This window comes from Schistocerca gregaria, chromosome 4 (genome assembly GCF_023897955.1).
Source record: "Schistocerca gregaria isolate iqSchGreg1 chromosome 4, iqSchGreg1.2, whole genome shotgun sequence".
NCBI classification, from domain to species: domain Eukaryota; kingdom Metazoa; phylum Arthropoda; class Insecta; order Orthoptera; family Acrididae; genus Schistocerca; species Schistocerca gregaria.
This window is the reverse complement of record NC_064923.1, coordinates 516,432,652-516,448,426: the sequence shown is the minus strand read 5'-3', so window position 1 is coordinate 516,448,426 and position 15,775 is coordinate 516,432,652.

Genomic DNA, 15,775 nt, shown 5'->3' with positions numbered 1-15,775 from the left:
GTGCACGTTTCGCACTGTCACGGTCACGCCACTGGCTTGTGTCAACACCGCTCTTAAAATTCCTAGAACTGTCCCTCAAAGAAGTCGGCTGCGTAACGGGCCCCTGAGGGCACTGTATGTCGCTGATATGTCTGAAGCGCTCAGGAGGCAGCACAGTGTTCGTTAGCAGGCCGAACTGTCAGGGAATGTTTCCCACTGCGAGGGTCTTTTGTTTGCCTAGGGTCGTCTGGGATCATGTGTTCCGTGTGGTGACTGCGACGCTTCAGATACGTCACCTAATTATTAAATTCAAACTCATTTAAATAGCTATGGTAATTCAAATAAACTGCCTCTTTGTTTATAACTTCTTAAATATTTTTTCAACACACGATTAATTACAATCAGCTCATAATTCAAGACCTCAGCTGGCTCAGGCTGCATTACAGGCAAACCTTAATGGTTTTATTTTTCTCCCCTGTATTTTAATTTTCTTTCAAACTTAATCCTTAGTTTCCTTTACGGCTTCCATATTATAAACACAGAACAACGTGAGGGATAGGTTACAAGCCCGCATCCCCCCTCAGCTGTTGCTGCCCTTTCATATAACTTGTTTCTTTATAACTGAGTCTAGCTTCTGTTAGAATTGTAAAGAACCTGTCGCTCAGTGTATTTTTCTATACTACTCCTCTCAAAATTGACAAAATGATTCACTTAATGTAGGCCCTTTAAAAGTCCGTTTGGCGTTCTACGTTATGCCATCTATAGCTAGTCATAGAGTCCGTATTGCTTCGTGTGTTCTCCTATACCTAAACAGGTCATCTCGTAGATCGGCTTCTTTTCCATCCTCTATGGGTAGCACCAATTAGCAGTTTACAACTAAGAAATGTTAAAGTGATAGCCGAAGAATACGCCTGTCAGCAAGAAAGCGTAAATCATTTTTTGGTCGCTTGAAAATAAACAATAGAGTAGTACACAAAAGATCCAAAGAAACTACTACACCTGCCTAACATCGTACAGGACGCCGCGAGCACGCGGAAATGCCTCAAAACGACGTGGCAAGGACTAATGTCTTATGTAGTGCTGGACGGAACTGACACCATGAATCCTGCAGGGCTGTCCATAAATCCGTAAGAGTACCAGAGGATGGAGATATCTTCTGAACAACACGTTGCAAGACACCTCAGATACGTTCAATAATGTTCATGTCTGCAGCTACAAACGGTCGCCGTGGTACTCTTTGTAGCCGCAGTTTATGGCGGGTCATGGCCCATCGAACATAGGCCACTGTGAGATGGAGCGTACACCATTAAGTTAAGTAGTGGTTTTGACTTTGCACATATGTACTGTTTGTGTTTTCCTTTACTTCTTCGTTTATAAATGTATAGCTATGGTGTTCTTTTAATCATTGACAAAGGTCTTCTTAGGCACTTGTGGGTTTTATTGTTGTTCTGAAAAAGGTGTAGTTATCTACGCCGAAACCTGGGTTAACACTTAACACTAGGTGCTTTTTTCGCAGTCGAGGCGGGTTTTTAGTTTTTTAATTTATTAACCAACGATTGCTGTTGCGCTGCGATGTTGAAGATTCTAACGAGAGTAGTTGTTTCTAAAGCTGATTTGGCCTTACAGGAACTAACTCGACACAGAAAGGTCATGATTTTAATAGATCTTGTTACAGTTAGTGACTATGCTAATTTATGCAGCTAAAGAACTGAAACAGAGTACAAATTTGAACAAGACAGAGAACTGCTGGAATACCTAGCAAATATTAACGTTTTATCTGAAAAAGTAATGTAAAACTATTCATTTTGTAAGTAAAAACTGTGTTTGAAACATACGGCGACTGAAACTGTTTTCCGGACAGAGATCTGAACACAGGAGCTTAGCTCAGTATGTCGAGCACTTGCTCGTGAAAGGCTAAGGTCCCGAGTTCGTTCGCGGTGCTGCACATGTTTTTATTCTGCCAGTAAGTTTCATAATTCCACTCTCAAAACTGCCTTTTCTTTCTGCTTATTTATAAAACGAATATTCCTGTGCTCGTTGCGGATGATGACCACGCAAAAAAACTTGTTAATGTAAAACTTTTAAAATTTTACTTCGATTCTCGATGCATTCAACATTCACTATACACTGAAGTCTTTACTTTTTTCCCCGATAAAGCGTGCAACTGATTTTTGTAAAATCGCCAGACCACGTTTTATCTAATATAATTTTGTTTGTAATTATTGCACAATTCATCACAAAAATACGGTGCGGATTTCTCAGTCCATAAATTTCCTCGAATAAAGGAATGAATTTCTTGAACGTGACGTATAAAGCAAAGACACAATATTTACTATTCATTACTGGTGTTCCAGCTTGTTTGTGGGATTAGGAAACATTAACGTTAAGCTAATCGAACAGTAGAAAGCAGTAGAAGCTCAAACGAAATTAGTTGGTTCCTCCTTTCCACTGCGAGCTTTCCTTTAATATTACTCCCAGATAACAACACGGCGGTAAAGTTGTAAACACAAATGGCTTCCAGTATCCTTGGAATAAAGCTCTCATTGCCTGAAACCCCGCCGGTTACCTGAGAGCTCTTTGAAGATTGCGAATACCGGCAGGCAGCAAACATCTTTGCGTTTCCGTTCCTTAACAGGCCGAAATTACACAATTACGTAAATTTAACGGGCGTGTTTCGGAGTAGGGACGCGAGCAGCAGAATTTGCAACGGGCGTAATTGGACGTAATGGGGGCGTTGCGTAGCGAGTGTTGGTTGCCATTTAGGAGGGACGTAGGGTGGCTTCTGCAGAGGGAGAGACCAGGGGCGGCATTGAGTTTCGTGTCACACAGCGCTGCCGGGGGCGGGGCAGGTTCCTCACCCCGAGGACGAACCTCCCCTCCTCACTCCCTGGTGCCCCACCTGATCCTGAACCCTCATCTCGTTTTGTTTTCTGCCTGATTCGAGTGCTGCATTGCGAACGGAATGTCAATTGACCCGTGTTGTTTCTTTCCTTGATTTTGCTGACCTTTGACGTCTCTCTTTAAAACCGAGTGTTTGATTCCTTAGGATGAGTCCGTCTTCTAACACTGTCTCCGAGTGCTTCCGGTATCTGTACTGATTTTCTTTCCCATTTTTCTGGACATCAGTCTTCTGATTGGTTTGGTGTAGCTCACCACGATTTCGTCCCCTGCGACTCCTCTCTTTTCATCTCGGATTAGCTCTTACAAAAAACCTATGTCCTGAATTACTTTTTGTATAATCAACTATCTCTCTTCATTACTGTTTTCCATATAACGCATTGTTCACAAGCGACTTTCTCCTGAAATTAAGGCTTTCGTTTGATACCGGCACACTTCTACTGTCGAGGAATGCTGTGTTTGTCTTATCTAGCCCGCTTATTACATACTTTTGCTCTGTGCCTCATACAAAATATACATATTTTACACAGTGGGGGGTCATACCTTCTGAAACTGTGTTCAGAAGCTTCCACCTGAATAACAAAGCGGCAAATTATGAACTGTAGGTCCGTACGGACGACACAGGCCTCCCGTACCATGACCACCTGAAATATTTTGAAATGACTCTGGATAAGTCGCTATCTTTCACGAAGCATCCAGCAAAATCTTCTTACAAACTAAGCTCACCAAACAAACTTACCCAGAAACTGCGGAGTACCGACTCGAGAGCACCAATGGATACACTTCGAAAGTCGGTGCTCGGTTTGATGTCTCCAACATTTCTCACGTAAATAAGACAGCCAGCTCAGTACATCCATAAGATTAGTTTCTAGATGCATAAGAACTACTCTCTTATGCTGACATCGAGGACTCAGCAACATAGCTCTTACTCTCCTAAGAAGAAAAGCGGCCCTGCTGAAAGACTATTCCAAAATCATGAATAATCTTCTTCCAAGAGAAGTTCACTAGTAACAAACATGAGTCTTGATTTGAGGAAGAAATTTCTTTGAATGTACGTTTGGAGCACAGCACTGTATGGTAATGATGCATGGACGAAAGAGAGTGGAATCATTTGATGTGTGGTGCGACAAAAGGATGTTGAAAGATGAACTGATAAAGTAACTAATTAGGTGGTTGTCGGTATAATCGGAGAGAAAAGAAATATATCGAAGACAATGACGAGGAGAAGAGACTGGATGGTAGGACATATTTTGAGACATCATGAGGTAACTTCCGTGGTGCAAGAGGGAGAGGTAGACGGTAAAAATTGTGCAGGAGGATAGAGATTGAGATATATTCAGCAAATAATTGCGGACGTGGGTTGCAGCTGTTACTCTGAAATAAAAAGGTTGGCACAGGAGAGGAATTCGTGGCGGAACGCACCAGTGCTGTTATTTCTACAACGTTAGAAAAGTTTAACTTTAATTACAATCACCCTGTGTTATCTGCATTTATGTATTTTTAAGTATTTTCATATAGTATTTACTGTGTTTCATATACTGTGCTACACCCTAAATAGATAAATTTGTACCCCATACTTTGTTTTGTCCCAAGAAAATCCTGCAGGAAGTTCATTATTTATTGTTCCGCTTATTCAACCATTACCAGTCGTAGCCTGTTTAATCTTAACAAACACAATTTCAGACACCGCTTTCATGCTTGCTTATATGCTTCTGTGCCCTGCCAGCTGAGAGTTGCGACTTTGTTCAGTTCGCGATCCCGGCGGCCGGGTGGTCTGCCTCGTGGCCTTCGTCTTTTCTTAAGACTCCTCTCAAGTATTGCCTTTTGTCACGCTTACGACATGGGTTCTTGCTAAATGTCCCGGCTATGTACTTTCTAGAGCCTTTACTCTTTCCGCAACATCCTGAAGTCCTGTTATTGCTCTTACGTATCCCTTTCTGATTCTTCTTCTTAATGAGACCGGAGGCGGTCTTTCACAGCTCTCTGAACTGTTCGATGTTTTCTTTTGAAATAATCCTTTAGAAACCTAGTTTAATAGCCATATTTGTATAGAAGGAGGAAAAAAACTCGAGAAAAACTTTCTTTAACGTTTGTTAGCATGTTAAATTTAAAAACGATTGCCATTCTTCTATAAGTTCTCAAGCCAATCTTGATTTAGTGGAAGATCTCATGATTTTATACCTCTCAGATATCATTTAACAGTTCAAGATAGCCATATTTGTCAAAATTTTTTAGACAGTCGATTTCAATATTCTTTGGCTTTGAGTTAACCACTTACTGTGCATTATATTTGTTTGGGATATATTTAAGGAAAGGTCTATTTTTCCGCAAATATATGATAACTCCTTTATAGAGGATTGAAATACTACACTACTGTTGGCAAGAACTAGTATACAGTCTGCATATCTCAAGTTAATGAATCCCTTCCCATTCATTGTGTCGAAGGTAGACTGCTTCAGTAGTAATGCTATGGGATGATTTTTTGAACCAATCGGCCATAGATGTTAACGTAAACTGTACGTTTTTATCGTTTGGTTGAAAAATGGTTCAAATGGCTCTAAGCACTATGGGTCTTAAAGTCTGAGGTCATCAGTCCGCTAGACTTAGAACTACTTAAACCTAACGACATCATGCACATCCATGTCCAAGGCAGGATACGAACCTACGACCGAAGCAGCAACACGGTCCGGACTGAAGCGCCTAGAACCGCTCGGCCACAGCGGCCGGCAATTTAGTTGCAATTAAATGCATATCTACACAGACAATACATTTTTATCGCTCACTAACTCGAATTAGTTTACTGTGATACATGTTTACTATGCCATACATTTGAAGGACATAATCTTTACGACAACGTTTTGGCATCAAGATGATTTCCTTCAAAAATTATTTTATGACTGTGAATCCCAGCTACAACAAGTGTATACTATGATACATGTTTTTCAGCATTTACTGATGGTGACCTCTCAGCCATAGAGATTCTCCCAGTCCCTATCTTCAAGTTTAGGTAGGTGAACGCATGCATCAAAAACAGAGTTTTGCAAGGGACCGTCCTTGCGTAAACGTCCATGCATTTAGTTTGTGTAATGCCTTGGATAGATAATATCAAAAGCACGTTAAACTAGGTTCCACAATATAGTACCTCAACCAATCTATGTACCATCCACGTGTGTTAACGTTACTGGATCTCCCTATCGCTGTGGTGTTACAAGCACTGTACACTTAACGATTCACGTCTAATAAATATCATTTTCAGTTCTGGGTGACTGCAGAATATAAAAACAGCGATGACGGCCATCGATCTTTTGAAAATTTGAGGGAGATCTTTGAGTTCGGAATGCAGTGTAAGAAGGCATCATTCAAGAGAGCGTTTAAAAATAAGTGTCACACTTTTATTCAGGACACAGCTAGAAAAAAAAATCTTATAAACTTAAACCTAGCTACTGTATTCACAAGAAGAAGGTTTCAGTCACGGCACACATTTAGCAAGTCGTTTGGGTCCAATTTAAGATTGAGCATTGAATATTTTTATCAACAATTATTGCGCCTCCAAACGCATACTTTTCAAGAAATCTAGGGATAATTTTTTGGAATTTCCGTTTTTGTATCCATAAAGTATGTGCCGTAAAACGAAAGCGCCGCTAGTGTAGCGACTAAGCCACTTGTTTCGGAAGGAAGGAGAGACAGGCTGGACAGTGAAGGGAGTGGCTTGTTAATAGCGATAAGAAGTGCAATAGTATCGAAGGAAATTGACGGAGATACGAAATGTGAAATGATTTGTGTGAAGGTTACGGTTAAAGCAGGCTAAGACATGGTAATTGGATGTCTCTATAGGCCCCCGGGCTCAGCAGCTGTTGTGGCTAAGCACCTGAAGGATAATTTGGAAAATATATCGAGTAGATTTCCCCACCATGTTATACTTCTGGGTGGAGATTTTAATTTGCCGGATATAGACTGGGAGACTCATACGTTCATAACGGGTGGCAGGGACAAAGAATCCAGTGAAATTGTTTTAAGTGCTTTATCTGAAAACTACCTTGAGCAGTTAAACAGAGAACCGACTCGTGGCGATAACATATTAGACCTTCTGATGACAAACAGACCCGAACTATTTGAAACAGTTAATGCAGAACAGGCATTCAGCGATCATAAAGCAGTTACTGTATCGATGATTTCAGCCGTAAATAGAAATATTAAAAAATGTAGGAAGATTCTTGTGTTTAGCAAAAGTGACAAAAATCAGATTACAGAGTACCTGACGGCTCAACACAAAAGTTTTGTCTCAAGTACAGATACAGTCGAGGATCAGTGGACAAAGTTCAGAACCATCGTACAATATGCGTGAGATGAGTATGTGCCAAGCAAGATCGTAAGAGATGGAACAGAGCCACCATGGTACAACAACCGAGTTAGAAAAGTGCTGCGGAAGCAAAGGGAACTTCACAGCAAACATAAACATAGCCAAAGCCTTGCAGACAAACAAAAATTACGCGAAGCGAAATGTAGTGTGAGGAGGGCTATGCGAGAGGCGTTCAATGAATTCGAAAGTAAAGTTCTATGTACTGACTTGGCAGAAAATCCTAAGAAATTTTGGTCTTATGTCAAAGCGGTAGGTGGATCAAAACAAAATGTCCAGACACCCTGTGACCAAAATGGTACTGAAACAGAGGATGACAGACTAAAGGCCGAAGTACTAAATGTCTTTTTCCAAAGCTGTTTCACAGAGGAAGACTGCACTCTAGTTCCTTCTCTAGATTGTCGCACAGATGACAAAATGGTAGATATGGAAATAGACGACAGAGGGATAGAGAAACAATTAAAATCGCTCAAAAGAGGAAAGGCCGCTGGACGTGATGGGATACCAGTTCGATTTTACACAGAGTACGCGAAGGAACTTGCCCCACTTCTTGCAGCGGTGTACCGTAGGTCTCTAGAAGAGAATTGTGTGATTGGCTTGAAGATTTCCTACATAACAGAACGCAGCACGTCATTCTCAATGGAGAGAAGTCTTCCGAAGTAAGAGTGATTTCAGCTGTGCCGCAGGGCAGCGTCATAGGACCGTTGCTATTCACAATTTACATAAATGACCTGGTGGATGACATCGGAAGTTCACTGAGGCTTTTTGCAGATGGTGCTGTGGTGTATCGAGAGGTTGTAACAATGGAAAATTGTACTGAAATGCAGGAGCATCTGCAGCGAATTGACGCGTTGTGCAGGGAATGGCAATTGAATCTCAATGTAGTCAAGTGTAACGTCATGCGAATACATAGAAAGATAGATCCCTTATCATTTAGCTACAAAATAACAAATCAGCAACTGGAAGCAGTTAATTTTGGTAGTACGCATTAGAAGTGATTGAAAATAGATTGATCATATAAAGTTGATCGTCGGTAAAGCAGATGCCAGACTGAGATTCATTGGAAGAATCCTAAGGAAATGCAATCCGAAAACAAAGGAAGTAGGTTACAGTAGGCTTGGTCGCCTACTGCTTCAATACTGCTCAGCAGTGTGGGATCCGTACCAAATAGGGTTGATAGAAGAGATAGAGAAGATCCAACGGAGAGCAGCGCGCTTCGTTACAGGATTATTTAGTAATCGCGAAAGCGTTACGGAGATGAGAGATAAACTCCAGTGGAAGACTCTGCAGGAGAGACGCTCAGTAGCTCGGTACGGGCTGTTGTTAAAGTTTCGAGAACATACCTGCACCGAAGAGTCAAGCAGTAAATTGCTCCCTCCTACGTATATCTCGCGAAGAGACCATGAGGATAAAATCAGAGAGATTAGAGCCCACACAGAAGCATACCAACAATCCTTCTTTTCACGAACAATACGAGACTGGAATAGAAGGGAGAACCAATAGAAGTACTCAGGGTACCCTCCGCCACACACCGTCAGGTGGCTTGCGGAGTATGGATGTAGATGTAGATGTAGATCCTGTGCTCGGTTCCCCAGCTGCATTCTGCATTTTTTTTTTTCATTCATATTTTTCCACATTTAAACTAGTAGGAAAATAACGCCTAATAAGGTAAGTAAGCCAATAAGGGATAACAAAAAAGTAGACAAGTAAATTTCTCAAACAAGATGAATTAATGAAGATTGAAAATTTTGAGTCTCTCTGTATGAATACAGTTCCGAGATATATTTCCTGCGAAGACCAGCATTCGGCCCACGTTATCACTTTTTTCGTTTCCTGATTCATCACTCTGCTGTCTGGTTTGATGCAACCTGCCACGAATTCCTCTCCTGTGACAACTTTTTCGTCTCAGACAGCACCTGCAGTGAACTTCCTCAATTATGTGCTAGATGTATCCCAATCCCTGTGTGTCTCTACTGTTTTTACCCTCTACTGTCCACCTAATTTTCAACGAACTTCTTTAGTACCACATTTTAAATGCTTTTCAGATGTGCTGATAACTAAAACATGAATGAAAGTGCAAAATTAACTTTCATTTTGTCTTTTGATAACTTGACATTATTGTGTGTATAAGCTTACGCATGCCCTTCCCTCGGTTTTATCCCTCGGAGGAAAGTCAGTGAAACCGCAACTGTTTTGCCTGGCGTTTGTAGTTTTCTGCTGGTGGTTCCCTGAATGGTGTGCAGCAGTAATCGGCTAACAATGATGCACTCTACGTCCCATCAACGTATATTGCAGGTGGAACTCCGCAGTCGTAGGTTACAGAACCACAGTTTAGGAATGAATTCCATGTGGGAACCTAGGAAATGCAACTTTAAGAAGATGTTGCATCCCAGTCTATTCTAGTAGTGCAGGAGATTTACCTCAAAATTCTTATAGCTTTCTGCCCTATATTTCCTAGAAATTTTGTTGACACTTGAACAAAGGCATCCCAAGCTAAATTTTCTTCACCTATCGGAATGGTGTTGAAATGCTCATCCTGTACTGTATGCATGTCTGGGGACCCAAGGTATGTTAGGATATGTCAAGGAAGACTTTTTGGAAATAGTATGTTTTAAAAGAACTATCATGCAACAGTAACAATCATTCACGTGGTTTGATGGTTCTTACCAAATCATGAGTATAACAAAGCCCATGAAAGACCTTTTACATTTCTACTGCGAATGAAGACTCGAGACACAAGATATGCAACATACAAGAGGAAATCAGGGCTTGTCCTGGTCAGAGATTTCACAGCCAAATTACAGTCGTATGCCGTCGTAATACGCTATGTGATAAAAAGCATCCGGACACCCCCAAAAACATACGTTTTTCATATCAGGTGCTGTGTGCTGCCACCTGATGCCAAGTACTCCGTATCAGCGACCTCAATAGTCATTAGACATCTTAGACATCGTAAGAGAGCAGAACGAGGAGCTCCTCGGAACTCACGGACTTCGATCGTGGCCAGGTGATTCGGTGTCACTTGCGTCATACATCTGTACGTGAGATTTCCACAGTCATAAACATCCCATGCTCCACTGTTTCCGATGTGATAGTAAAGTGGAAACGTGAAGAGACAAGTACAGCACAAAAGCATACAGGCCGAGCTCGTCTATTGACTGACAGAGCATGCCGACAGTTCAAAAGGGTCGTAATGTGTTATAGGCAGACATCTATGCAGACCATCACAGAGGAATTCCAGACTGCATCAGGATCCATTGCAAGTACTATGACAGTTAGGCAGGAAGTGAGAAAACTTTGATTTCCTGGTCGATCGGCTGCTCATAAGCCACACACCACGTCGGTAAATGCCAAACGACGCCTCGGTCGGTATAAGAAGCGAAAACATCGGACGATTGAACAGTGGAAAAACGTTGTGTGGAGTAAGGAATCACTGTACATAATGTGGCGATGCGATGGTAGGGTGTGGGTAGGCGAATGTTCGGTGAACGTTATCTGCCAGCGTGTGTAGTACCAACATTAAAATTCGAAGGCGGTGGTGTTATGGTGTGGTCGTGTTTTTTTATGGAGGGGCTTGCACCACTCGTTGTTTTGCGTGGAACTATCACAGCTCAGGCCTACACTGATATTTTAAGCACCTTCTTGCTTCTCACTGTTGAAGAGCATCTTTCAACACGTTTGAGCACCTGTTCATAAAGCACGGCCTGTGTCTGAGTTTTTACACGACAATAGTATCCCTGTAATGGACTGGCCTGCACCGAGTCCTGGCCAGAATCCTATAGAACACCACTGGGATGTTTTGTAACGCCAACTAAATGCCAGGCCTCACCAACCGACATCGATACCTCTCCTCAGGGCAGGATTCCATTAACAATGGGATGCCACTCCCCAAGAAACCTTCCAGCACCTGACTGAACCTATTCCTGCGAGAATAGAAGCTATCATCAAGGCTAAGGGTGGGCCAACACCATACTGAATTCCAGCGTTACCGATGGAGGGCGCCACGAACTTGTAATTCATTCTCAGCCAGATGTCCGGATACTTTTCATGACTAGTGTATTTGGCGTTACTGGCCTCCTTCTAGATTTCTATGTAGACGGTCTGCAAATGTAGCTAAACTTGTCAGCACCGATTACCTATTTGCGACGCTTATTGAATCACAAAAATGAGAATATCACACCCACTAACTGCACTTCAGTTACGCACTCTTCAGCACACCAACAGAACAGCTTGTAACAGACTAAAACTACGCTTAAATGAAGAATGCTCACCTCCTCCCTTTTTTTTTTCCTCTTGCCCTTGGTGCTACGAGCCCGAGCTAGAAACTGCGACACACACTGCTATTGCTCCCTGAAAATTCATCACTCGGTTCATCATCAGCGAGATTTCGAAGGTTATATGGGAAATAATTGACAATCAATGCTAATAAAATGTAGCTAACTGTAATTAATTTCACCCCCTGTAACATGGAAAGGACAGTTCTTCGAGATTTTCGTTTTATTTTTCGTTATCAGCGCGATAGATGGAGTTAACAAACGTTTATTTCATCCCATTTACATATTCATTTTTGGCTAGTGTTATCTATCTCAAACCACCTTTAAATTCCGATTCTGGTACTACATCCCCTGCCTCTTCCCTACCGACTCCTGTTTCTTCTTCCATCAAGTCATCAGATCAGTCATCCCGCTCGAACAGCACTCAATGTGTTCTTTCCACCTATCCGCTCTCTCCTCCGCATTTAACAGTGGAATTCCCATTGCGTTCTTTATGTTACCATCATTGCCTTTAATTTCAGTGAAGGTTGTCGTGACTTTTCTGTAAGCAGAGCAGTCTTCGGATGATTATTTCTTTTGCTATTTTTCATATTTTTCTTGTAGACATTTCGTCTTAGTTTCCCTACACTTCTTGACTACTTCATTCCTAAGTTACTTGTTCTATATTCCTGAACTTCCGGAACATTTTTGTACGTGGTCTATTATCTGAAGTATTTCTTCTGTTACCCATGGTTTCTTCGCAGTTAACTTTCTTGTACCTACGTTCCGTCTCTCCAATTTATTTCATTGCCGTTTTTAGAGATGTCTATTCCTCTTCTAATTAACTGCCTACTAAACTATTCATTTTTGCAGTATCTATTACCTCAAAGAATTTCAAGCGCATCTCTTTATTCCTTGGTACTTCTATATTTCACATCTTTGTGCTTTGGTTCTTCCTGACTGGTCACCTAAATTTCAACATACTCTTCATCTTTACTAAATTGTGGTCCGAGTCTGTATCTTCTGCTCGACACGCAATATCGGACCATGATGTAATCTAACAGAAATCTTCCTCTCTCTCCCTGAGTTCTCCTAATAGGTCTCCCCCACCTTGTAATTCACGAACAGAGTATTCGCTATTATCACCTGAAATTTATTATAGAACTCAGATACTCGTTCTCCTCTCTCATTCCTACTGCATCCCATCGTCTTTCTTAAAACTTTCCTCTCCTCCATGCTCTAAGTCGCATTCCAATCCCCCATGACTATTAGATTTTCATCTCCCTTTCAAGTACTGAATTACCTGTTCCATATCATCATATACTCTTATATCCTCATCTTCAGCTTTCGACGTTGCCATGTATATCTGGACTATTGTTGTCGGTGTTGGTATGGTGTCGAGTCTGATGAGAACAGACTTTCACTTAACTGTTCACAGTCTTTTTCTCTGTCCTGCCTTCCTATTCATAATGAATCCCACTCTTATTGAACCATTTCCTACTGCTGTTGATTATCACATAATGGAAAAAAGCTAATCAGAAAAACTAACCATTGTCGGAGTTGGTAGCTTGCGGAATACAACACATTCCTAGACGGCGCAATATTCCATCACAGCATATGGAAAATGGTGTCTAAAGATTCCACGTGCTCATATGAAACTAATGATTAATTTGGTCCTCGAGGGATAAAAGAGGCCATTTGTTTAATCTACGCGTTACAATGTGTTTACTTCACTTTTTCGTAATCCGTTAAATAGAAGAATTCAGTTTACAAAGCATAACCTGAGAAAATATATTTATGTCCGCAGCCTCTTGTAAGAAAGAAACCATGATCCAAGTTAACTCTGTCCGTGCTATTAGCAAATTTTGGTCGTTAGCCATTTTCAAGCATTTATCATAAACTTCATGTTTCACATCACATTTGAATATATAGCCAGTACATGTGTAAAGACACCTATCGCTTTCATGTGGATAAGTAGCACAAACGCAATCCAATAGTGCACTACATTACATCCATTACTAATACAATCCAGTAGTGCAGCAGGTTATATCCATTAGTAATACTAATGGATGTAATCTAGTGCAGTATTCGATTCTGTTACTCATGGTCATAATTTAGTGCAGCTTGTGTAATGTCCTGGGTAGATTAACGAAGCAAGTTTAACCCATTTACACAAAGTAGTACCTCAACCCACTTCTGCACTATGCACTTAGTGTGAACGTTACTGTCTCTCCCTATTGGCTCTGAGCACTATGGGACTTAACATCTGTGGTCATCAGCCCCCTAGAACTTAGAACTACTTAAACCTAACTGACCTAAGGACGTCACACACATTCATGCAAGAGGCAGGATTCGAACCTGCGACCGTAGCAGTCGCGCGGTTCCGAACTGAGCGCCTAGAACCGCTAGACCACCGCGGCCGACTCTCTCCCTATTGCTAACCTGTAACAAGAATAGCACATTTAACGAATCAGGTACGATCATTATTTCGACCAAGATTAAATTTCTGATTCCTCATCAATCCAAGCTTTTTGAGAATTTTATTTGCCAACCTCTTTGTAATTGCCTATTACTTTAGTTACCTTGTTAACCCTCCTATGCTCAGCAATTTCTAAACAGACAAAAATAAGAATAACTAATAAATAACGTAAAAGAACCCTGCAGAATACAACTGGCAATCGAACACAGGTTTTTCGTTCCGCAGCCAGATGCTTTGGTCGTTACACAAGCGGTGGCTTCATTGCACAACCGTCGTCATATGTGTATAGAAGTGCCATTCGGGAAAGTTGAAATTTTGTTTCCTCTATATCCAGGAAAACATATGTTTGCGGACCCATGGCAGTTTTCTCAAAAACGGGAGATTGATGAACCGTAATACGTTCTTTATTCAAGTTGTGCCATTACGCAGCCCTGCTAACGTGGCGCTGCTGTCAGATACAGGCCTAATCTCTACCTCCTACATCAGCCATCCGGTTTAGGTTCTGCAGCATCAGCACAAGATTAGTAATTCTGTGGATAGTGAACGGTACAAACAGTCCGTACAGCAAATGGTAGACGTGGTATTCCGCTGTGCATTAGCCCAGTCCGTTATCTGACAGGTATGACAGCCGCACTCCATCTGAACCGTTGCAGAGTTTGCATGCCAGATAATTAAGAGCTAACGGAACGACAAATGGAAGATGCCCTGAAACATGTATGCATAAAACTGGAGTTTCTGGGTGGTATAAGCCACGCCCTTGTGTGGTCAGTTCTGCGTGAGTAGTTAGTTTATCCAAACGTTGTATAGCGTGTGCAAGTTCTCAGGCCACAAGGCCACCATAATGGATTACGTACATATCCAGCAATGTATACTAAGGCACAACGGTGAAGGTATGCGTTTCGTAGACCACATCACCTTTACTGACAATATGAGATTCGAACAGGCTGAGATAATAAATTACCATAAGAATTACGTCTAGGCAGATATGCAAGTCCTCGAGCTATGATGGAAGCAATGCATCAGATTTGCTTCACTACGGAAGTATGGACAGTATTTGTGGGTGTCAGAATAATAGTGCCATGCACTGACCCAGCAACAATGTTGTTTATTACCATTAAGGCAATAGACGTAGATAGCAACAGATGCTTTTTATCACCGTTTTCCGACCAACTATTGGAAAACATTAACACAACAGAAACGCATTGAATGTGGGTTACACATTAGGCGTAGCACCACATTTGGAAAACCTCCTACGACTGTACGAAAGACTGACATTGAATGAGCCGTGTGGTGCTCGAGGAAGTCGTTCACTGACCTAAGTCCATCGGATTTCTCGCTCTGGCTTCTGCATTTAAAGTCAGTTGTGCATGCTGCATCCATTGTGTAACAGGAGCCTCTGTTTTACGTATCTGACTAAATCGAGGGGAGCGAGTTACCCCCGCCCAACACTGCGCACCGCAGATGAACAGGTGACCATAAATTTCGACAATAGCAGCGAAGTAAATAATTGTTTTAAAATAACAGTAATAAATTATTTAGAGAAATGTTTAGCCATTCACCTTCTTATAACTTCCAAGAAATTAAATTATGGAGAACTGCAGTTTTTGAACGAGAAAACGTAGTGGATGGGTTCAGGGAATATTTGTTTGGCTTCTGGACAAACGTAAGAACACGTGAGGCAATAATGACTGTTCAACTTCTCTCAGAAGACGCATTAAAGAAAGGCAAACCCATATTTACAGACTTCGTAAATTTCGAGAAAGACTTTTACAATGTTACAAATTTTTAAGGCAGCAGGGATTAGGTATA